The sequence below is a fragment of the Peromyscus maniculatus genome, chromosome 5 (genome assembly GCF_049852395.1).
Source record: "Peromyscus maniculatus bairdii isolate BWxNUB_F1_BW_parent chromosome 5, HU_Pman_BW_mat_3.1, whole genome shotgun sequence".
Lineage (NCBI taxonomy): Eukaryota > Metazoa > Chordata > Mammalia > Rodentia > Cricetidae > Peromyscus > Peromyscus maniculatus.
Window position 1 is genome coordinate 57,131,216 of NC_134856.1, and position 23,962 is coordinate 57,155,177.

Below are 23,962 nucleotides of genomic sequence, written 5' to 3' on the forward strand. Positions count from 1 at the left end.
TCCCACCGGCGACACGCGCAGCCACACCCACGGACACGTCGCAGCCCCCCAGGGCACCGCTTCACGTGGACTCACACTCATGCACGCACACACGTAGACCTCCACACACACGCTCGCCCACACGGAAACACACTCGGGCATGTGTGCCCCCGCACACGCACGCACGCGCACACACACAGACACCCACGCACGAGCCAGGGTGCCTGCAGGCACAGAGGCCCGCGTGCGTGTGCGCCCGCAGGAACACACACACACACACACACACACACACACACACACATACACTTGCGTGAGATCCCCCCCCCAACACACAAAACATGCAAGGATGCAGGAATGAGGCTACACAGGCACACAAGATGACAATGCGGCCGATCCGAACACACAGACACACACACACACGCACACACGCACACAAGCACACACGCACACAGGCCCACACGCACTCCCACACGGGCCTACTCACCTGTGCATGTTGCTGGAGAGCTTCTCTCCAGGTTCCCCAAGCCCCGCAGTCCCACAATCCACTTATAAAATAATCACTCAGACGCTTGTATCACTTATAAACTGTATGGCCGTGGCAGGCTTCTTGTTAACTGTTCTTATATCTTAAATTAACCCATTTTTATAAATCTATAGCTTGCCACGTGGCTGGTGGCTTACCGGCTTCTTTACATGCTCTTCTCCTGGCGGTGGCTGCAGTGTCTCTCCCTCCTTCTTCCTGTTTCCCCAATTCTCCTCTCTCTTTGTCCCGCCTATACTTCCTGCCTGGTCACTGGCCATCAGTGTTTTATTTACATAGAGTAATATCCACAGCAATGCACGCACCCAAAGTAAACACACTCAGGGAGGCAGGAAGGCAGGCAGGCAGGCCCGTAGGCACGCCCCTGGGCACCACCACCCCATCCCGTGGGGGCTCCTAGTGGGGGAGGTGGGCGTGGTGGAGGGCTCGGGTGGGAGCCTGGTTCCTCTGGGACTGCTTCCAAGCGGTGGGCTGTGTGGAGGTGGTGGGCGGATCTGTCCCCCCACCCCACCCCCGTGCCGGGACCCGGAGTGTCCTCCTCCCAGACCCCCGCCTGTGGAGCCAGGCAGGCAGCCAGGTGCGATGGAGCCCCGGTTGGTGGAGGGCAAGGCTAGCCTGGGCTGCCTGTCAGGCGAGACCTGCCTCTCTCATGTGAATCTTAGCTTCTTCTGGGGTCCTGGGAACCCCACTCGGGTGTTTCCCCCGGTGGGTTGGCAGCGTGCCTGAGGGCTGCGATGGCCGGGCGAATTGGCAGCCTTGCGGGCGAGGGGGAGTGGGAGGCGGAGGCGGAGGCGGAGGGGTCCGGGGGCCCGCCCCATGGGGGCCCGCGGCCGCAAAGGGCCTGCCTTTCAAAGGCCAAAAGGGGCAAAGGCAAAAAAAAAAGCCTACAGCACCCGGTATTCCCAGGCGGTCTCCCATCCAAGTACTAACCAGGCCGGACCCTGCTTAGCTTCCGAGATCAGACGAGATCGGGCGCGTTCAGGGTGGTATGGCCGTAGACGATGGCGCCCGGCCCGCGGAGCCTCAAGAGCCTCACCTCCGCCGCTGCCCTCAGCAGCTCACCCACCCACCCGCCGCCCCTGAGCCCGGCTCGCGCCCCACCCTCAACGCGACGGCACGCCAGCGAGGCCCTCCTCAGCCCTCTGCCCGCCTCCGTGGCCCGTGGTCCGTGGCCCGCAGCGGGGGCCCAGGGCCGGCAGTGGCCAGCGTTTCCCCGGGACCTTCTCCTCTCCCGGTCCTGCTTCATCGGCCGGACGCACTCTCCCACCGGGCACACCCGGCGGGCCCCTGGCACCTTGGCTCGCCCGCAAGCCTGCTCCTCCCTCTCCCTGGGCCTCGGGCGGGTCCGGTGTGCACGCGCCCGCACCTCCCGCTCCCCCGCTCGGCTTTCCACGGCTGCGGGCGCTGAAGCCTCAGGACCTTCTTCCTTCCAGGGCAGGGGCTGCCTTGGTTCCGCGACTCGCCCCACCCGTTGCCAGGTAGCCAGCCCCTGGTCTTTGTGCCAAGCAGGTTGGAGCCCTCCTCTGACCTGCAGGCCATTTCTGTGCCTTCGGGGGTCCTGGTGGGGAGGTGGAGGTGGGGGGGTGGGGAGTGGGGGTGAGGGTGGCCCTGCCCGGGCTGCGCTCTGCCACTTTCTTTCCTGGCTTCCCGGGGAGGGGAGGTGCCCAGGGAGGCGCAGGCAAGGCGGCCGGATCCTTCGGGTGGGTCATCCACCCGTCCAGACAGGGTGCTCACCCTCCTGACGGTGCTGCCCCGAGGTGGTGCCTGGACGGATGGGGTGCTCGCACCGACTGTCATCTCTCACCTTGGGGAACTGTCGGCTTCTCCTCCTCCTCCTCCTCCTCCTCCTCCTCCTCCCCCCCGTTGCTCCTTCCTACTCCTCTTCCTCCTCTCCCCAGGAGACACAGACAGACACAGACAGACAGACAGACAGACAGACAGACACACACACACACACACACACACACACAAAGGCATGCACAAACACACACGCACACACACACACATGCACGCCCATTCACACACCCTTCCCTACCTCCTGGATGGACCTTGGTTCCCTCTCTGGAACTTGGAATGCCAGCTCGTGGGCTCCAGGTTCTGCCCCCACCCCCACCCCACCCCCACGGAGAACCCGTCCATCCATTCCTCCGTGGCAGAAGCCTCCCTCCCCGGGAAGCGGCGGCGGCGGCGGCGGCGGCGGCGGCGGCGGCGGCGGCGGCAGCGATGATGATGAGCCGCCCCGCTCAGCCCGCCCGCCCGGGAGAAGGGAGAATGTCTCGCTGGAAGGCGAAGGCGCGCAAGATGATCCTGCGCCCATGGGTCCCAGCGAACTTGGAACTTGGGTCTTGGCGCTCTGCGCGTGCACGGTGGGGGCAGAGGCGGGTCCCGTCCGGGCCAGGCGTCTCTTGGACTATCTATCCTCGGTCCCACCCGGCCAGCGGGCCTCCTCCCACCTTGCCTGTGGAGAGTACTGTCCTCTGGAGAGTCCCGGACGAGGAAGGAAGCGTGTGTCTAGGCCCCGACTCCTCGGGAACATCTTCCCTTGCCAATGGATGAGACAGCTCGGGCAGGGCCCTGCAGCCACAAAGTCTGTCTGTCTGTCTGTCTGTCTTCACTGGATGGAGCGAGCACCCGTGCTCTAGCAAGGAGGGACGGCCGCACAGCCAAGCCAGAGCGTACAAAACCAGAGGCACAAACATGCGCACACTCGTGCACACATCCACACCCAGACACGGAGCCCGAGCCTCGCCACACACACATAAACGGGCAAGGATGTCCAGGGCAGGTTGGAACACGGGTCTCTTTGGCGCTCAGCTCCGTGGACGTTGGGGGTAGAGGCGGGTCACGGGGCCAGAATTCTCTTACTGCCCCGCGGCCACCCGGCCACGCACCCATCCAAAGCTGCCTCCATCACGGAAGAGCCAAGGGTCTGAGCGGGCGCGACGAAGGTCGCGCGGCTGGACCGGACTGTGTGCCGGGGGTCTGATGGCCTCTCAAACCCCAGCACGGACCCCTCCGCTCTGGGGGACCTGCTTCCGCGACAGACAGAGAATTCCCGCACCGCCGCCACCGCCTCCGACGCCGGCGCCTCAGTGGGACAGCGCCTGACCCGTGACTTCCTCTTGCCCTGGGACCACTAGGTTCCAGGTCGGGCCCATCTTGGACCCGGGTCCTCTGCTCGGCCACCGCACTACTGACTGACTCCTCTACTGGCCTGCGCCCAGGCCTTGGCCCCTCGGGTCGGGCTCGGGAAGCAACCAACTGTGGCTCTCTGGCATCCCATCCCACCGGCGACACGCGCAGCCACACCCACGGACACGTCGCAGCCCCCCAGGGCACCGCTTCACGTGGACTCACACTCATGCACGCACACACGTAGACCTCCACACACACGCTCGCCCACACGGAAACACACTCGGGCATGTGTGCCCCCGCACACGCACGCACGCGCACACACACAGACACCCACGCACGAGCCAGGGTGCCTGCAGGCACAGAGGCCCGCGTGCGTGTGCGCCCGCAGGAACACACACACACACACACACACACACACACACACACATACACTTGCGTGAGATCCCCCCCCCAACACACAAAACATGCAAGGATGCAGGAATGAGGCTACACAGGCACACAAGATGACAATGCGGCCGATCCGAACACACAGACACACACACACACGCACACACGCACACAAGCACACACGCACACAGGCCCACACGCACTCCCACACGGGCCTACTCACCTGTGCATGTTGCTGGAGAGCTTCTCTCCAGGTTCCCCAAGCCCCGCAGTCCCACAATCCACTTATAAAATAATCACTCAGACGCTTGTATCACTTATAAACTGTATGGCCGTGGCAGGCTTCTTGTTAACTGTTCTTATATCTTAAATTAACCCATTTTTATAAATCTATAGCTTGCCACGTGGCTGGTGGCTTACCGGCTTCTTTACATGCTCTTCTCCTGGCGGTGGCTGCAGTGTCTCTCCCTCCTTCTTCCTGTTTCCCCAATTCTCCTCTCTCTTTGTCCCGCCTATACTTCCTGCCTGGTCACTGGCCATCAGTGTTTTATTTACATAGAGTAATATCCACAGCAATGCACGCACCCAAAGTAAACACACTCAGGGAGGCAGGAAGGCAGGCAGGCAGGCCCGTAGGCACGCCCCTGGGCACCACCACCCCATCCCGTGGGGGCTCCTAGTGGGGGAGGTGGGCGTGGTGGAGGGCTCGGGTGGGAGCCTGGTTCCTCTGGGACTGCTTCCAAGCGGTGGGCTGTGTGGAGGTGGTGGGCGGATCTGTCCCCCCACCCCACCCCCGTGCCGGGACCCGGAGTGTCCTCCTCCCAGACCCCCGCCTGTGGAGCCAGGCAGGCAGCCAGGTGCGATGGAGCCCCGGTTGGTGGAGGGCAAGGCTAGCCTGGGCTGCCTGTCAGGCGAGACCTGCCTCTCTCATGTGAATCTTAGCTTCTTCTGGGGTCCTGGGAACCCCACTCGGGTGTTTCCCCCGGTGGGTTGGCAGCGTGCCTGAGGGCTGCGATGGCCGGGCGAATTGGCAGCCTTGCGGGCGAGGGGGAGTGGGAGGCGGAGGCGGAGGCGGAGGGGTCCGGGGGCCCGCCCCATGGGGGCCCGCGGCCGCAAAGGGCCTGCCTTTCAAAGGCCAAAAGGGGCAAAGGCAAAAAAAAAAGCCTACAGCACCCGGTATTCCCAGGCGGTCTCCCATCCAAGTACTAACCAGGCCCGACCCTGCTTAGCTTCCGAGATCAGACGAGATCGGGCGCGTTCAGGGTGGTATGGCCGTAGACGATGGCGCCCGGCCCGCGGAGCCTCAAGAGCCTCACCTCCGCCGCTGCCCTCAGCAGCTCACCCACCCACCCGCCGCCCCGGAGCCCGGCTCGCGCCCCACCCTCAACGCGACGGCACGCCAGCGAGGCCCTCCTCAGCCCTCTGCCCGCCTCCGTGGCCCGTGGTCCGTGGCCCGCAGCGGGGGCCCAGGGCCGGCAGTGGCCAGCGTTTCCCCGGGACCTTCTCCTCTCCCGGTCCTGCTTCATCGGCCGGACGCACTCTCCCACCGGGCACACCCGGCGGGCCCCTGGCACCTTGGCTCGCCCGCAAGCCTGCTCCTCCCTCTCCCTGGGCCTCGGGCGGGTCCGGTGTGCACGCGCCCGCACCTCCCGCTCCCCCGCTCGGCTTTCCACGGCTGCGGGCGCTGAAGCCTCAGGACCTTCTTCCTTCCAGGGCAGGGGCTGCCTTGGTTCCGCGACTCGCCCCACCCGTTGCCAGGTAGCCAGCCCCTGGTCTTTGTGCCAAGCAGGTTGGAGCCCTCCTCTGACCTGCAGGCCATTTCTGTGCCTTCGGGGGTCCTGGTGGGGAGGTGGAGGTGGGGGGGTGGGGAGTGGGGGTGAGGGTGGCCCTGCCCGGGCTGCGCTCTGCCACTTTCTTTCCTGGCTTCCCGGGGAGGGGAGGTGCCCAGGGAGGCGCAGGCAAGGCGGCCGGATCCTTCGGGTGGGTCATCCACCCGTCCAGACAGGGTGCTCACCCTCCTGACGGTGCTGCCCCGAGGTGGTGCCTGGACGGATGGGGTGCTCGCACCGACTGTCATCTCTCACCTTGGGGAACTGTCGGCTTCTCCTCCTCCTCCTCCTCCTCCTCCTCCTCCTCCCCCCCGTTGCTCCTTCCTACTCCTCTTCCTCCTCTCCCCAGGAGACACAGACAGACACAGACAGACAGACAGACAGACAGACAGACACACACACACACACACACACACACACAAAGGCATGCACAAACACACACGCACACACACACACATGCACGCCCATTCACACACCCTTCCCTACCTCCTGGATGGACCTTGGTTCCCTCTCTGGAACTTGGAATGCCAGCTCGTGGGCTCCAGGTTCTGCCCCCACCCCCACCCCACCCCCACGGAGAACCCGTCCATCCATTCCTCCGTGGCAGAAGCCTCCCTCCCCGGGAAGCGGCGGCGGCGGCGGCGGCGGCGGCGGCGGCGGCGGCGGCAGCGATGATGATGAGCCGCCCCGCTCAGCCCGCCCGCCCGGGAGAAGGGAGAATGTCTCGCTGGAAGGCGAAGGCGCGCAAGATGATCCTGCGCCCATGGGTCCCAGCGAACTTGGAACTTGGGTCTTGGCGCTCTGCGCGTGCACGGTGGGGGCAGAGGCGGGTCCCGTCCGGGCCAGGCGTCTCTTGGACTATCTATCCTCGGTCCCACCCGGCCAGCGGGCCTCCTCCCACCTTGCCTGTGGAGAGTACTGTCCTCTGGAGAGTCCCGGACGAGGAAGGAAGCGTGTGTCTAGGCCCCGACTCCTCGGGAACATCTTCCCTTGCCAATGGATGAGACAGCTCGGGCAGGGCCCTGCAGCCACAAAGTCTGTCTGTCTGTCTGTCTGTCTTCACTGGATGGAGCGAGCACCCGTGCTCTAGCAAGGAGGGACGGCCGCACAGCCAAGCCAGAGCGTACAAAACCAGAGGCACAAACATGCGCACACTCGTGCACACATCCACACCCAGACACGGAGCCCGAGCCTCGCCACACACACATAAACGGGCAAGGATGTCCAGGGCAGGTTGGAACACGGGTCTCTTTGGCGCTCAGCTCCGTGGACGTTGGGGGTAGAGGCGGGTCACGGGGCCAGAATTCTCTTACTGCCCCGCGGCCACCCGGCCACGCACCCATCCAAAGCTGCCTCCATCACGGAAGAGCCAAGGGTCTGAGCGGGCGCGACGAAGGTCGCGCGGCTGGACCGGACTGTGTGCCGGGGGTCTGATGGCCTCTCAAACCCCAGCACGGACCCCTCCGCTCTGGGGGACCTGCTTCCGCGACAGACAGAGAATTCCCGCACCGCCGCCACCGCCTCCGACGCCGGCGCCTCAGTGGGACAGCGCCTGACCCGTGACTTCCTCTTGCCCTGGGACCACTAGGTTCCAGGTCGGGCCCATCTTGGACCCGGGTCCTCTGCTCGGCCACCGCACTACTGACTGACTCCTCTACTGGCCTGCGCCCAGGCCTTGGCCCCTCGGGTCGGGCTCGGGAAGCAACCAACTGTGGCTCTCTGGCATCCCATCCCACCGGCGACACGCGCAGCCACACCCACGGACACGTCGCAGCCCCCCAGGGCACCGCTTCACGTGGACTCACACTCATGCACGCACACACGTAGACCTCCACACACACGCTCGCCCACACGGAAACACACTCGGGCATGTGTGCCCCCGCACACGCACGCACGCGCACACACACAGACACCCACGCACGAGCCAGGGTGCCTGCAGGCACAGAGGCCCGCGTGCGTGTGCGCCCGCAGGAACACACACACACACACACACACACACACACACACACATACACTTGCGTGAGATCCCCCCCCCAACACACAAAACATGCAAGGATGCAGGAATGAGGCTACACAGGCACACAAGATGACAATGCGGCCGATCCGAACACACAGACACACACACACACGCACACACGCACACAAGCACACACGCACACAGGCCCACACGCACTCCCACACGGGCCTACTCACCTGTGCATGTTGCTGGAGAGCTTCTCTCCAGGTTCCCCAAGCCCCGCAGTCCCACAATCCACTTATAAAATAATCACTCAGACGCTTGTATCACTTATAAACTGTATGGCCGTGGCAGGCTTCTTGTTAACTGTTCTTATATCTTAAATTAACCCATTTTTATAAATCTATAGCTTGCCACGTGGCTGGTGGCTTACCGGCTTCTTTACATGCTCTTCTCCTGGCGGTGGCTGCAGTGTCTCTCCCTCCTTCTTCCTGTTTCCCCAATTCTCCTCTCTCTTTGTCCCGCCTATACTTCCTGCCTGGTCACTGGCCATCAGTGTTTTATTTACATAGAGTAATATCCACAGCAATGCACGCACCCAAAGTAAACACACTCAGGGAGGCAGGAAGGCAGGCAGGCAGGCCCGTAGGCACGCCCCTGGGCACCACCACCCCATCCCGTGGGGGCTCCTAGTGGGGGAGGTGGGCGTGGTGGAGGGCTCGGGTGGGAGCCTGGTTCCTCTGGGACTGCTTCCAAGCGGTGGGCTGTGTGGAGGTGGTGGGCGGATCTGTCCCCCCACCCCACCCCCGTGCCGGGACCCGGAGTGTCCTCCTCCCAGACCCCCGCCTGTGGAGCCAGGCAGGCAGCCAGGTGCGATGGAGCCCCGGTTGGTGGAGGGCAAGGCTAGCCTGGGCTGCCTGTCAGGCGAGACCTGCCTCTCTCATGTGAATCTTAGCTTCTTCTGGGGTCCTGGGAACCCCACTCGGGTGTTTCCCCCGGTGGGTTGGCAGCGTGCCTGAGGGCTGCGATGGCCGGGCGAATTGGCAGCCTTGCGGGCGAGGGGGAGTGGGAGGCGGAGGCGGAGGCGGAGGGGTCCGGGGGCCCGCCCCATGGGGGCCCGCGGCCGCAAAGGGCCTGCCTTTCAAAGGCCAAAAGGGGCAAAGGCAAAAAAAAAAGCCTACAGCACCCGGTATTCCCAGGCGGTCTCCCATCCAAGTACTAACCAGGCCCGACCCTGCTTAGCTTCCGAGATCAGACGAGATCGGGCGCGTTCAGGGTGGTATGGCCGTAGACGATGGCGCCCGGCCCGCGGAGCCTCAAGAGCCTCACCTCCGCCGCTGCCCTCAGCAGCTCACCCACCCACCCGCCGCCCCGGAGCCCGGCTCGCGCCCCACCCTGAACGCGACGGCACGCCAGCGAGGCCCTCCTCAGCCCTCTGCCCGCCTCCGTGGCCCGTGGTCCGTGGCCCGCAGCGGGGGCCCAGGGCCGGCAGTGGCCAGCGTTTCCCCGGGACCTTCTCCTCTCCCGGTCCTGCTTCATCGGCCGGACGCACTCTCCCACCGGGCACACCCGGCGGGCCCCTGGCACCTTGGCTCGCCCGCAAGCCTGCTCCTCCCTCTCCCTGGGCCTCGGGCGGGTCCGGTGTGCACGCGCCCGCACCTCCCGCTCCCCCGCTCGGCTTTCCACGGCTGCGGGCGCTGAAGCCTCAGGACCTTCTTCCTTCCAGGGCAGGGGCTGCCTTGGTTCCGCGACTCGCCCCACCCGTTGCCAGGTAGCCAGCCCCTGGTCTTTGTGCCAAGCAGGTTGGAGCCCTCCTCTGACCTGCAGGCCATTTCTGTGCCTTCGGGGGTCCTGGTGGGGAGGTGGAGGTGGGGGGGTGGGGAGTGGGGGTGAGGGTGGCCCTGCCCGGGCTGCGCTCTGCCACTTTCTTTCCTGGCTTCCCGGGGAGGGGAGGTGCCCAGGGAGGCGCAGGCAAGGCGGCCGGATCCTTCGGGTGGGTCATCCACCCGTCCAGACAGGGTGCTCACCCTCCTGACGGTGCTGCCCCGAGGTGGTGCCTGGACGGATGGGGTGCTCGCACCGACTGTCATCTCTCACCTTGGGGAACTGTCGGCTTCTCCTCCTCCTCCTCCTCCTCCTCCTCCTCCTCCCCCCCGTTGCTCCTTCCTACTCCTCTTCCTCCTCTCCCCAGGAGACACAGACAGACACAGACAGACAGACAGACAGACAGACAGACACACACACACACACACACACACACACAAAGGCATGCACAAACACACACGCACACACACACACATGCACGCCCATTCACACACCCTTCCCTACCTCCTGGATGGACCTTGGTTCCCTCTCTGGAACTTGGAATGCCAGCTCGTGGGCTCCAGGTTCTGCCCCCACCCCCACCCCACCCCCACGGAGAACCCGTCCATCCATTCCTCCGTGGCAGAAGCCTCCCTCCCCGGGAAGCGGCGGCGGCGGCGGCGGCGGCGGCGGCGGCGGCGGCGGCGGCAGCGATGATGATGAGCCGCCCCGCTCAGCCCGCCCGCCCGGGAGAAGGGAGAATGTCTCGCTGGAAGGCGAAGGCGCGCAAGATGATCCTGCGCCCATGGGTCCCAGCGAACTTGGAACTTGGGTCTTGGCGCTCTGCGCGTGCACGGTGGGGGCAGAGGCGGGTCCCGTCCGGGCCAGGCGTCTCTTGGACTATCTATCCTCGGTCCCACCCGGCCAGCGGGCCTCCTCCCACCTTGCCTGTGGAGAGTACTGTCCTCTGGAGAGTCCCGGACGAGGAAGGAAGCGTGTGTCTAGGCCCCGACTCCTCGGGAACATCTTCCCTTGCCAATGGATGAGACAGCTCGGGCAGGGCCCTGCAGCCACAAAGTCTGTCTGTCTGTCTGTCTGTCTTCACTGGATGGAGCGAGCACCCGTGCTCTAGCAAGGAGGGACGGCCGCACAGCCAAGCCAGAGCGTACAAAACCAGAGGCACAAACATGCGCACACTCGTGCACACATCCACACCCAGACACGGAGCCCGAGCCTCGCCACACACACATAAACGGGCAAGGATGTCCAGGGCAGGTTGGAACACGGGTCTCTTTGGCGCTCAGCTCCGTGGACGTTGGGGGTAGAGGCGGGTCACGGGGCCAGAATTCTCTTACTGCCCCGCGGCCACCCGGCCACGCACCCATCCAAAGCTGCCTCCATCACGGAAGAGCCAAGGGTCTGAGCGGGCGCGACGAAGGTCGCGCGGCTGGACCGGACTGTGTGCCGGGGGTCTGATGGCCTCTCAAACCCCAGCACGGACCCCTCCGCTCTGGGGGACCTGCTTCCGCGACAGACAGAGAATTCCCGCACCGCCGCCACCGCCTCCGACGCCGGCGCCTTAGTGGGACAGCGCCTGACCCGTGACTTCCTCTTGCCCTGGGACCACTAGGTTCCAGGTCGGGCCCATCTTGGACCCGGGTCCTCTGCTCGGCCACCGCACTACTGACTGACTCCTCTACTGGCCTGCGCCCAGGCCTTGGCCCCTCGGGTCGGGCTCGGGAAGCAACCAACTGTGGCTCTCTGGCATCCCATCCCACCGGCGACACGCGCAGCCACACCCACGGACACGTCGCAGCCCCCCAGGGCACCGCTTCACGTGGACTCACACTCATGCACGCACACACGTAGACCTCCACACACACGCTCGCCCACACGGAAACACACTCGGGCATGTGTGCCCCCGCACACGCACGCGCGCACACACACAGACACCCACGCACGAGCCAGGGTGCCTGCAGGCACAGAGGCCCGCGTGCGTGTGCGCCCGCAGGAACACACACACACACACACACACACATACACTTGCGTGAGATCCCCCCCCCAACACACAAAACATGCAAGGATGCAGGAATGAGGCTACACAGGCACACAAGATGACAATGCGGCCGATCCGAACACACAGACACACACACACACGCACACACGCACACAAGCACACACGCACACAGGCCCACACGCACTCCCACACGGGCCTACTCACCTGTGCATGTTGCTGGAGAGCTTCTCTCCAGGTTCCCCAAGCCCCGCAGTCCCACAATCCACTTATAAAATAATCACTCAGACGCTTGTATCACTTATAAACTGTATGGCCGTGGCAGGCTTCTTGTTAACTGTTCTTATATCTTAAATTAACCCATTTTTATAAATCTATAGCTTGCCACGTGGCTGGTGGCTTACCGGCTTCTTTACATGCTCTTCTCCTGGCGGTGGCTGCAGTGTCTCTCCCTCCTTCTTCCTGTTTCCCCAATTCTCCTCTCTCTTTGTCCCGCCTATACTTCCTGCCTGGTCACTGGCCATCAGTGTTTTATTTACATAGAGTAATATCCACAGCAATGCACGCACCCAAAGTAAACACACTCAGGGAGGCAGGAAGGCAGGCAGGCAGGCCCGTAGGCACGCCCCTGGGCACCACCACCCCATCCCGTGGGGGCTCCTAGTGGGGGAGGTGGGCGTGGTGGAGGGCTCGGGTGGGAGCCTGGTTCCTCTGGGACTGCTTCCAAGCGGTGGGCTGTGTGGAGGTGGTGGGCGGATCTGTCCCCCCACCCCACCCCCGTGCCGGGACCCGGAGTGTCCTCCTCCCAGACCCCCGCCTGTGGAGCCAGGCAGGCAGCCAGGTGCGATGGAGCCCCGGTTGGTGGAGGGCAAGGCTAGCCTGGGCTGCCTGTCAGGCGAGACCTGCCTCTCTCATGTGAATCTTAGCTTCTTCTGGGGTCCTGGGAACCCCACTCGGGTGTTTCCCCCGGTGGGTTGGCAGCGTGCCTGAGGGCTGCGATGGCCGGGCGAATTGGCAGCCTTGCGGGCGAGGGGGAGTGGGAGGCGGAGGCGGAGGCGGAGGGGTCCGGGGGCCCGCCCCATGGGGGCCCGCGGCCGCAAAGGGCCTGCCTTTCAAAGGCCAAAAGGGGCAAAGGCAAAAAAAAAAGCCTACAGCACCCGGTATTCCCAGGCGGTCTCCCATCCAAGTACTAACCAGGCCGGACCCTGCTTAGCTTCCGAGATCAGACGAGATCGGGCGCGTTCAGGGTGGTATGGCCGTAGACGATGGCGCCCGGCCCGCGGAGCCTCAAGAGCCTCACCTCCGCCGCTGCCCTCAGCAGCTCACCCACCCACCCGCCGCCCCGGAGCCCGGCTCGCGCCCCACCCTGAACGCGACGGCACGCCAGCGAGGCCCTCCTCAGCCCTCTGCCCGCCTCCGTGGCCCGTGGTCCGTGGCCCGCAGCGGGGGCCCAGGGCCGGCAGTGGCCAGCGTTTCCCCGGGACCTTCTCCTCTCCCGGTCCTGCTTCATCGGCCGGACGCACTCTCCCACCGGGCACACCCGGCGGGCCCCTGGCACCTTGGCTCGCCCGCAAGCCTGCTCCTCCCTCTCCCTGGGCCTCGGGCGGGTCCGGTGTGCACGCGCCCGCACCTCCCGCTCCCCCGCTCGGCTTTCCACGGCTGCGGGCGCTGAAGCCTCAGGACCTTCTTCCTTCCAGGGCAGGGGCTGCCTTGGTTCCGCGACTCGCCCCACCCGTTGCCAGGTAGCCAGCCCCTGGTCTTTGTGCCAAGCAGGTTGGAGCCCTCCTCTGACCTGCAGGCCATTTCTGTGCCTTCGGGGGTCCTGGTGGGGAGGTGGAGGTGGGGGGGTGGGGAGTGGGGGTGAGGGTGGCCCTGCCCGGGCTGCGCTCTGCCACTTTCTTTCCTGGCTTCCCGGGGAGGGGAGGTGCCCAGGGAGGCGCAGGCAAGGCGGCCGGATCCTTCGGGTGGGTCATCCACCCGTCCAGACAGGGTGCTCACCCTCCTGACGGTGCTGCCCCGAGGTGGTGCCTGGACGGATGGGGTGCTCGCACCGACTGTCATCTCTCACCTTGGGGAACTGTCGGCTTCTCCTCCTCCTCCTCCTCCTCCTCCTCCTCCTCCCCCCCGTTGCTCCTTCCTACTCCTCTTCCTCCTCTCCCCAGGAGACACAGACAGACACAGACAGACAGACAGACAGACAGACACACACACACACACACACACACACACACACAAAGGCATGCACAAACACACACGCACACACACACACATGCACGCCCATTCACACACCCTTCCCTACCTCCTGGATGGACCTTGGTTCCCTCTCTGGAACTTGGAATGCCAGCTCGTGGGCTCCAGGTTCTGCCCCCACCCCCACCCCACCCCCACGGAGAACCCGTCCATCCATTCCTCCGTGGCAGAAGCCTCCCTCCCCGGGAAGCGGCGGCGGCGGCGGCGGCGGCGGCGGCGGCGGCGGCGGCGGCAGCGATGATGATGAGCCGCCCCGCTCAGCCCGCCCGCCCGGGAGAAGGGAGAATGTCTCGCTGGAAGGCGAAGGCGCGCAAGATGATCCTGCGCCCATGGGTCCCAGCGAACTTGGAACTTGGGTCTTGGCGCTCTGCGCGTGCACGGTGGGGGCAGAGGCGGGTCCCGTCCGGGCCAGGCGTCTCTTGGACTATCTATCCTCGGTCCCACCCGGCCAGCGGGCCTCCTCCCACCTTGCCTGTGGAGAGTACTGTCCTCTGGAGAGTCCCGGACGAGGAAGGAAGCGTGTGTCTAGGCCCCGACTCCTCGGGAACATCTTCCCTTGCCAATGGATGAGACAGCTCGGGCAGGGCCCTGCAGCCACAAAGTCTGTCTGTCTGTCTGTCTGTCTTCACTGGATGGAGCGAGCACCCGTGCTCTAGCAAGGAGGGACGGCCGCACAGCCAAGCCAGAGCGTACAAAACCAGAGGCACAAACATGCGCACACTCGTGCACACATCCACACCCAGACACGGAGCCCGAGCCTCGCCACACACACATAAACGGGCAAGGATGTCCAGGGCAGGTTGGAACACGGGTCTCTTTGGCGCTCAGCTCCGTGGACGTTGGGGGTAGAGGCGGGTCACGGGGCCAGAATTCTCTTACTGCCCCGCGGCCACCCGGCCACGCACCCATCCAAAGCTGCCTCCATCACGGAAGAGCCAAGGGTCTGAGCGGGCGCGACGAAGGTCGCGCGGCTGGACCGGACTGTGTGCCGGGGGTCTGATGGCCTCTCAAACCCCAGCACGGACCCCTCCGCTCTGGGGGACCTGCTTCCGCGACAGACAGAGAATTCCCGCACCGCCGCCACCGCCTCCGACGCCGGCGCCTTAGTGGGACAGCGCCTGACCCGTGACTTCCTCTTGCCCTGGGACCACTAGGTTCCAGGTCGGGCCCATCTTGGACCCGGGTCCTCTGCTCGGCCACCGCACTACTGACTGACTCCTCTACTGGCCTGCGCCCAGGCCTTGGCCCCTCGGGTCGGGCTCGGGAAGCAACCAACTGTGGCTCTCTGGCATCCCATCCCACCGGCGACACGCGCAGCCACACCCACGGACACGTCGCAGCCCCCCAGGGCACCGCTTCACGTGGACTCACACTCATGCACGCACACACGTAGACCTCCACACACACGCTCGCCCACACGGAAACACACTCGGGCATGTGTGCCCCCGCACACGCACGCACGCGCACACACACAGACACCCACGCACGAGCCAGGGTGCCTGCAGGCACAGAGGCCCGCGTGCGTGTGCGCCCGCAGGAACACACACACACACACACACACACACACACACACACATACACTTGCGTGAGATCCCCCCCCCAACACACAAAACATGCAAGGATGCAGGAATGAGGCTACACAGGCACACAAGATGACAATGCGGCCGATCCGAACACACAGACACACACACACACGCACACACGCACACAAGCACACACGCACACAGGCCCACACGCACTCCCACACGGGCCTACTCACCTGTGCATGTTGCTGGAGAGCTTCTCTCCAGGTTCCCCAAGCCCCGCAGTCCCACAATCCACTTATAAAATAATCACTCAGACGCTTGTATCACTTATAAACTGTATGGCCGTGGCAGGCTTCTTGTTAACTGTTCTTATATCTTAAATTAACCCATTTTTATAAATCTATAGCTTGCCACGTGGCTGGTGGCTTACCGGCTTCTTTACATGCTCTTCTCCTGGCGGTGGCTGCAGTGTCTCTCCCTCCTTCTTCCTGTTTCCCCAATTCTCCTCTCTCTTTGTCCCGCCTATACTTCCTGCCTGGTCACTGGCCATCAGTGTTTTATTTACATAGAGTAATATCCACAGCAATGCACGCACCCAAAGTAAACACACTCAGGGAGGCAGGAAGGCAGGCAGGCAGGCCCGTAGGCACGCCCCTGGGCACCACCACCCCATCCCGTGGGGGCTCCTAGTGGGGGAGGTGGGCGTGGTGGAGGGCTCGGGTGGGAGCCTGGTTCCTCTGGGACTGCTTCCAAGCGGTGGGCTGTGTGGAGGTGGTGGGCGGATCTGTCCCCCCACCCCACCCCCGTGCCGGGACCCGGAGTGTCCTCCTCCCAGACCCCCGCCTGTGGAGCCAGGCAGGCAGCCAGGTGCGATGGAGCCCCGGTTGGTGGAGGGCAAGGCTAGCCTGGGCTGCCTGTCAGGCGAGACCTGCCTCTCTCATGTGAATCTTAGCTTCTTCTGGGGTCCTGGGAACCCCACTCGGGTGTTTCCCCCGGTGGGTTGGCAGCGTGCCTGAGGGCTGCGATGGCCGGGCGAATTGGCAGCCTTGCGGGCGAGGGGGAGTGGGAGGCGGAGGCGGAGGCGGAGGGGTCCGGGGGCCCGCCCCATGGGGGCCCGCGGCCGCAAAGGGCCTGCCTTTCAAAGGCCAAAAGGGGCAAAGGCAAAAAAAAAAGCCTACAGCACCCGGTATTCCCAGGCGGTCTCCCATCCAAGTACTAACCAGGCCGGACCCTGCTTAGCTTCCGAGATCAGACGAGATCGGGCGCGTTCAGGGTGGTATGGCCGTAGACGATGGCGCCCGGCCCGCGGAGCCTCAAGAGCCTCACCTCCGCCGCTGCCCTCAGCAGCTCACCCACCCACCCGCCGCCCCTGAGCCCGGCTCGCGCCCCACCCTGAACGCGACGGCACGCCAGCGAGGCCCTCCTCAGCCCTCTGCCCGCCTCCGTGGCCCGTGGTCCGTGGCCCGCAGCGGGGGCCCAGGGCCGGCAGTGGCCAGCGTTTCCCCGGGACCTTCTCCTCTCCCGGTCCTGCTTCATCGGCCGGACGCACTCTCCCACCGGGCACACCCGGCGGGCCCCTGGCACCTTGGCTCGCCCGCAAGCCTGCTCCTCCCTCTCCCTGGGCCTCGGGCGGGTCCGGTGTGCACGCGCCCGCACCTCCCGCTCCCCCGCTCGGCTTTCCACGGCTGCGGGCGCTGAAGCCTCAGGACCTTCTTCCTTCCAGGGCAGGGGCTGCCTTGGTTCCGCGACTCGCCCCACCCGTTGCCAGGTAGCCAGCCCCTGGTCTTTGTGCCAAGCAGGTTGGAGCCCTCCTCTGACCTGCAGGCCATTTCTGTGCCTTCGGGGGTCCTGGTGGGGAGGTGGAGGTGGGGGGGTGGGGAGTGGGGGTGAGGGTGGCCCTGCCCGGGCTGCGCTCTGCCACTTTCTTTCCTGGCTTCCCGGGGAGGGGAGGTGCCCAGGGAGGCGCAGGCAAGGCGGCCGGATCCTTCGGGTGGGTCATCCACCCGTCCAGACAGGGTGCTCACCCTCCTGACGGTGCTGCCCCGAGGTGGTGCCTGGACGGATGGGGTGCTCGCACCGACTGTCATCTCTCACCTTGGGGAACTGTCGGCTTCTCCTCCTCCTCCTCCTCCTCCTCCTCCTCCCCCCCGTTGCTCCTTCCTACTCCTCTTCCTCCTCTCCCCAGGAGACACAGACAGACACAGACAGACAGACAGACAGACAGACAGACACACACACACACACACACACACACACAAAGGCATGCACAAACACACACGCACACACACACACATGCACGCCCATTCACACACCCTTCCCTACCTCCTGGATGGACCTTGGTTCCCTCTCTGGAACTTGGAATGCCAGCTCGTGGGCTCCAGGTTCTGCCCCCACCCCCACCCCACCCCCACGGAGAACCCGTCCATCCATTCCTCCGTGGCAGAAGCCTCCCTCCCCGGGAAGCGGCGGCGGCGGCGGCGGCGGCGGCGGCGGCGGCGGCGGCGGCAGCGATGATGATGAGCCGCCCCGCTCAGCCCGCCCGCCCGGGAGAAGGGAGAATGTCTCGCTGGAAGGCGAAGGCGCGCAAGATGATCCTGCGCCCATGGGTCCCAGCGAACTTGGAACTTGGGTCTTGGCGCTCTGCGCGTGCACGGTGGGGGCAGAGGCGGGTCCCGTCCGGGCCAGGCGTCTCTTGGACTATCTATCCTCGGTCCCACCCGGCCAGCGGGCCTCCTCCCACCTTGCCTGTGGAGAGTACTGTCCTCTGGAGAGTCCCGGACGAGGAAGGAAGCGTGTGTCTAGGCCCCGACTCCTCGGGAACATCTTCCCTTGCCAATGGATGAGACAGCTCGGGCAGGGCCCTGCAGCCACAAAGTCTGTCTGTCTGTCTGTCTGTCTTCACTGGATGGAGCGAGCACCCGTGCTCTAGCAAGGAGGGACGGCCGCACAGCCAAGCCAGAGCGTACAAAACCAGAGGCACAAACATGCGCACACTCGTGCACACATCCACACCCAGACACGGAGCCCGAGCCTCGCCACACACACATAAACGGGCAAGGATGTCCAGGGCAGGTTGGAACACGGGTCTCTTTGGCGCTCAGCTCCGTGGACGTTGGGGGTAGAGGCGGGTCACGGGGCCAGAATTCTCTTACTGCCCCGCGGCCACCCGGCCACGCACCCATCCAAAGCTGCCTCCATCACGGAAGAGCCAAGGGTCTGAGCGGGCGCGACGAAGGTCGCGCGGCTGGACCGGACTGTGTGCCGGGGGTCTGATGGCCTCTCAAACCCCAGCACGGACCCCTCCGCTCTGGGGGACCTGCTTCCGCGACAGACAGAGAATTCCCGCACCGCCGCCACCGCCTCCGACGCCGGCGCCTTAGTGGGACAGCGCCTGACCCGTGACTTCCTCTTGCCCTGGGACCACTAGGTTCCAGGTCGGGCCCATCTTGGACCCGGGTCCTCTGCTCGGCCACCGCACTACTGACTGACTCCTCTACTGGCCTGCGCCCAGGCCTTGGCCCCTCGGGTCGGGCTCGGGAAGCAACCAACTGTGGCTCTCTGGCATCCCATCCCACCGGCGACACGCGCAGCCACACCCACGGACACGTCGCAGCCCCCCAGGGCACCGCTTCACGTGGACTCACACTCATGCACGCACACACGTAGACCTCCACACACACGCTCGCCCACACGGAAACACACTCGGGCATGTGTGCCCCCGCACACGCACGCACGCGCACACACACAGACACCCACGCACGAGCCAGGGTGCCTGCAGGCACAGAGGCCCGCGTGCGTGTGCGCCCGCAGGAACACACACACACACACACACACACACACACACACACATACACTTGCGTGAGATCCCCCCCCCAACACACAAAACATGCAAGGATGCAGGAATGAGGCTACACAGGCACACAAGATGACAATGCGGCCGATCCGAACACACAGACACACACACACACGCACACACGCACACAAGCACACACGCACACAGGCCCACACGCACTCCCACACGGGCCTACTCACCTGTGCATGTTGCTGGAGAGCTTCTCTCCAGGTTCCCCAAGCCCCGCAGTCCCACAATCCACTTATAAAATAATCACTCAGACGCTTGTATCACTTATAAACTGTATGGCCGTGGCAGGCTTCTTGTTAACTGTTCTTATATCTTAAATTAACCCATTTTTATAAATCTATAGCTTGCCACGTGGCTGGTGGCTTACCGGCTTCTTTACATGCTCTTCTCCTGGCGGTGGCTGCAGTGTCTCTCCCTCCTTCTTCCTGTTTCCCCAATTCTCCTCTCTCTTTGTCCCGCCTATACTTCCTGCCTGGTCACTGGCCATCAGTGTTTTATTTACATAGAGTAATATCCACAGCAATGCACGCACCCAAAGTAAACACACTCAGGGAGGCAGGAAGGCAGGCAGGCAGGCCCGTAGGCACGCCCCTGGGCACCACCACCCCATCCCGTGGGGGCTCCTAGTGGGGGAGGTGGGCGTGGTGGAGGGCTCGGGTGGGAGCCTGGTTCCTCTGGGACTGCTTCCAAGCGGTGGGCTGTGTGGAGGTGGTGGGCGGATCTGTCCCCCCACCCCACCCCCGTGCCGGGACCCGGAGTGTCCTCCTCCCAGACCCCCGCCTGTGGAGCCAGGCAGGCAGCCAGGTGCGATGGAGCCCCGGTTGGTGGAGGGCAAGGCTAGCCTGGGCTGCCTGTCAGGCGAGACCTGCCTCTCTCATGTGAATCTTAGCTTCTTCTGGGGTCCTGGGAACCCCACTCGGGTGTTTCCCCCGGTGGGTTGGCAGCGTGCCTGAGGGCTGCGATGGCCGGGCGAATTGGCAGCCTTGCGGGCGAGGGGGAGTGGGAGGCGGAGGCGGAGGCGGAGGGGTCCGGGGGCCCGCCCCATGGGGGCCCGCGGCCGCAAAGGGCCTGCCTTTCAAAGGCCAAAAGGGGCAAAGGCAAAAAAAAAAGCCTACAGCACCCGGTATTCCCAGGCGGTCTCCCATCCAAGTACTAACCAGGCCGGACCCTGCTTAGCTTCCGAGATCAGACGAGATCGGGCGCGTTCAGGGTGGTATGGCCGTAGACGATGGCGCCCGGCCCGCGGAGCCTCAAGAGCCTCACCTCCGCCGCTGCCCTCAGCAGCTCACCCACCCACCCGCCGCCCCTGAGCCCGGCTCGCGCCCCACCCTCAACGCGACGGCACGCCAGCGAGGCCCTCCTCAGCCCTCTGCCCGCCTCCGTGGCCCGTGGTCCGTGGCCCGCAGCGGGGGCCCAGGGCCGGCAGTGGCCAGCGTTTCCCCGGGACCTTCTCCTCTCCCGGTCCTGCTTCATCGGCCGGACGCACTCTCCCACCGGGCACACCCGGCGGGCCCCTGGCACCTTGGCTCGCCCGCAAGCCTGCTCCTCCCTCTCCCTGGGCCTCGGGCGGGTCCGGTGTGCACGCGCCCGCACCTCCCGCTCCCCCGCTCGGCTTTCCACGGCTGCGGGCGCTGAAGCCTCAGGACCTTCTTCCTTCCAGGGCAGGGGCTGCCTTGGTTCCGCGACTCGCCCCACCCGTTGCCAGGTAGCCAGCCCCTGGTCTTTGTGCCAAGCAGGTTGGAGCCCTCCTCTGACCTGCAGGCCATTTCTGTGCCTTCGGGGGTCCTGGTGGGGAGGTGGAGGTGGGGGGGTGGGGAGTGGGGGTGAGGGTGGCCCTGCCCGGGCTGCGCTCTGCCACTTTCTTTCCTGGCTTCCCGGGGAGGGGAGGTGCCCAGGGAGGCGCAGGCAAGGCGGCCGGATCCTTCGGGTGGGTCATCCACCCGTCCAGACAGGGTGCTCACCCTCCTGACGGTGCTGCCCCGAGGTGGTGCCTGGACGGATGGGGTGCTCGCACCGACTGTCATCTCTCACCTTGGGGAACTGTCGGCTTCTCCTCCTCCTCCTCCTCCTCCTCCTCCTCCCCCCCGTTGCTCCTTCCTACTCCTCTTCCTCCTCTCCCCAGGAGACACAGACAGACACAGACAGACAGACAGACAGACAGACAGACACACACACACACACACACACACACACAAAGGCATGCACAAACACACACGCACACACACACACATGCACGCCCATTCACACACCCTTCCCTACCTCCTGGATGGACCTTGGTTCCCTCTCTGGAACTTGGAATGCCAGCTCGTGGGCTCCAGGTTCTGCCCCCACCCCCACCCCACCCCCACGGAGAACCCGTCCATCCATTCCTCCGTGGCAGAAGCCTCCCTCCCCGGGAAGCGGCGGCGGCGGCGGCGGCGGCGGCGGCGGCGGCGGCGGCGGCAGCGATGATGATGAGCCGCCCCGCTCAGCCCGCCCGCCCGGGAGAAGGGAGAATGTCTCGCTGGAAGGCGAAGGCGCGCAAGATGATCCTGCGCCCATGGGTCCCAGCGAACTTGGAACTTGGGTCTTGGCGCTCTGCGCGTGCACGGTGGGGGCAGAGGCGGGTCCCGTCCGGGCCAGGCGTCTCTTGGACTATCTATCCTCGGTCCCACCCGGCCAGCGGGCCTCCTCCCACCTTGCCTGTGGAGAGTACTGTCCTCTGGAGAGTCCCGGACGAGGAAGGAAGCGTGTGTCTAGGCCCCGACTCCTCGGGAACATCTTCCCTTGCCAATGGATGAGACAGCTCGGGCAGGGCCCTGCAGCCACAAAGTCTGTCTGTCTGTCTGTCTGTCTTCACTGGATGGAGCGAGCACCCGTGCTCTAGCAAGGAGGGACGGCCGCACAGCCAAGCCAGAGCGTACAAAACCAGAGGCACAAACATGCGCACACTCGTGCACACATCCACACCCAGACACGGAGCCCGAGCCTCGCCACACACACATAAACGGGCAAGGATGTCCAGGGCAGGTTGGAACACGGGTCTCTTTGGCGCTCAGCTCCGTGGACGTTGGGGGTAGAGGCGGGTCACGGGGCCAGAATTCTCTTACTGCCCCGCGGCCACCCGGCCACGCACCCATCCAAAGCTGCCTCCATCACGGAAGAGCCAAGGGTCTGAGCGGGCGCGACGAAGGTCGCGCGGCTGGACCGGACTGTGTGCCGGGGGTCTGATGGCCTCTCAAACCCCAGCACGGACCCCTCCGCTCTGGGGGACCTGCTTCCGCGACAGACAGAGAATTCCCGCACCGCCGCCACCGCCTCCGACGCCGGCGCCTTAGTGGGACAGCGCCTGACCCGTGACTTCCTCTTGCCCTGGGACCACTAGGTTCCAGGTCGGGCCCATCTTGGACCCGGGTCCTCTGCTCGGCCACCGCACTACTGACTGACTCCTCTACTGGCCTGCGCCCAGGCCTTGGCCCCTCGGGTCGGGCTCGGGAAGCAACCAACTGTGGCTCTCTGGCATCCCATCCCACCGGCGACACGCGCAGCCACACCCACGGACACGTCGCAGCCCCCCAGGGCACCGCTTCACGTGGACTCACACTCATGCACGCACACACGTAGACCTCCACACACACGCTCGCCCACACGGAAACACACTCGGGCATGTGTGCCCCCGCACACGCACGCACGCGCACACACACAGACACCCACGCACGAGCCAGGGTGCCTGCAGGCACAGAGGCCCGCGTGCGTGTGCGCCCGCAGGAACACACACACACACACACACACACACACACACACACATACACTTGCGTGAGATCCCCCCCCCAACACACAAAACATGCAAGGATGCAGGAATGAGGCTACACAGGCACACAAGATGACAATGCGGCCGATCCGAACACACAGACACACACACACACGCACACACGCACACAAGCACACACGCACACAGGCCCACACGCACTCCCACACGGGCCTACTCACCTGTGCATGTTGCTGGAGAGCTTCTCTCCAGGTTCCCCAAGCCCCGCAGTCCCACAATCCACTTATAAAATAATCACTCAGACGCTTGTATCACTTATAAACTGTATGGCCGTGGCAGGCTTCTTGTTAACTGTTCTTATATCTTAAATTAACCCATTTTTATAAATCTATAGCTTGCCACGTGGCTGGTGGCTTACCGGCTTCTTTACATGCTCTTCTCCTGGCGGTGGCTGCAGTGTCTCTCCCTCCTTCTTCCTGTTTCCCCAATTCTCCTCTCTCTTTGTCCCGCCTATACTTCCTGCCTGGTCACTGGCCATCAGTGTTTTATTTACATAGAGTAATATCCACAGCAATGCACGCACCCAAAGTAAACACACTCAGGGAGGCAGGAAGGCAGGCAGGCAGGCCCGTAGGCACGCCCCTGGGCACCACCACCCCATCCCGTGGGGGCTCCTAGTGGGGGAGGTGGGCGTGGTGGAGGGCTCGGGTGGGAGCCTGGTTCCTCTGGGACTGCTTCCAAGCGGTGGGCTGTGTGGAGGTGGTGGGCGGATCTGTCCCCCCACCCCACCCCCGTGCCGGGACCCGGAGTGTCCTCCTCCCAGACCCCCGCCTGTGGAGCCAGGCAGGCAGCCAGGTGCGATGGAGCCCCGGTTGGTGGAGGGCAAGGCTAGCCTGGGCTGCCTGTCAGGCGAGACCTGCCTCTCTCATGT

The 23,962-nt window shown here is 64.7% G+C and overlaps 6 non-coding genes across 6 annotated transcripts; all 6 read right to left on the bottom strand.

Moving 5' to 3' along the window:
• Positions 1–1,401: 1,401 nt before the first annotated feature.
• LOC143273597 (5S ribosomal RNA) lies at positions 1,402–1,520 on the bottom strand. The gene has a single exon (XR_013051780.1). It is a non-coding gene; the product is annotated as a 5S ribosomal RNA (ribosomal RNA).
• Positions 1,521–5,203: 3,683 nt separating this feature from the next.
• Positions 5,204–5,322, bottom strand: LOC143273642 (5S ribosomal RNA). Its single transcript, XR_013051825.1, has one exon. It is a non-coding gene; the product is annotated as a 5S ribosomal RNA (ribosomal RNA).
• Positions 5,323–9,002: 3,680 nt separating this feature from the next.
• LOC143273671 (5S ribosomal RNA) lies at positions 9,003–9,121 on the bottom strand. The gene has a single exon (XR_013051857.1). It is a non-coding gene; the product is annotated as a 5S ribosomal RNA (ribosomal RNA).
• A 3,669-nt stretch (positions 9,122–12,790) lies between these two features.
• Positions 12,791–12,909, bottom strand: LOC143273598 (5S ribosomal RNA). Its single transcript, XR_013051781.1, has one exon. It is a non-coding gene; the product is annotated as a 5S ribosomal RNA (ribosomal RNA).
• Positions 12,910–16,592: 3,683 nt separating this feature from the next.
• On the bottom strand, positions 16,593–16,711 carry LOC143273600 (5S ribosomal RNA). Its single transcript, XR_013051783.1, has one exon. It is a non-coding gene; the product is annotated as a 5S ribosomal RNA (ribosomal RNA).
• Positions 16,712–20,391: 3,680 nt separating this feature from the next.
• LOC143273601 (5S ribosomal RNA) lies at positions 20,392–20,510 on the bottom strand. Its single transcript, XR_013051784.1, has one exon. It is a non-coding gene; the product is annotated as a 5S ribosomal RNA (ribosomal RNA).
• Between the last annotated feature and the right edge of the window lie 3,452 nt (positions 20,511–23,962).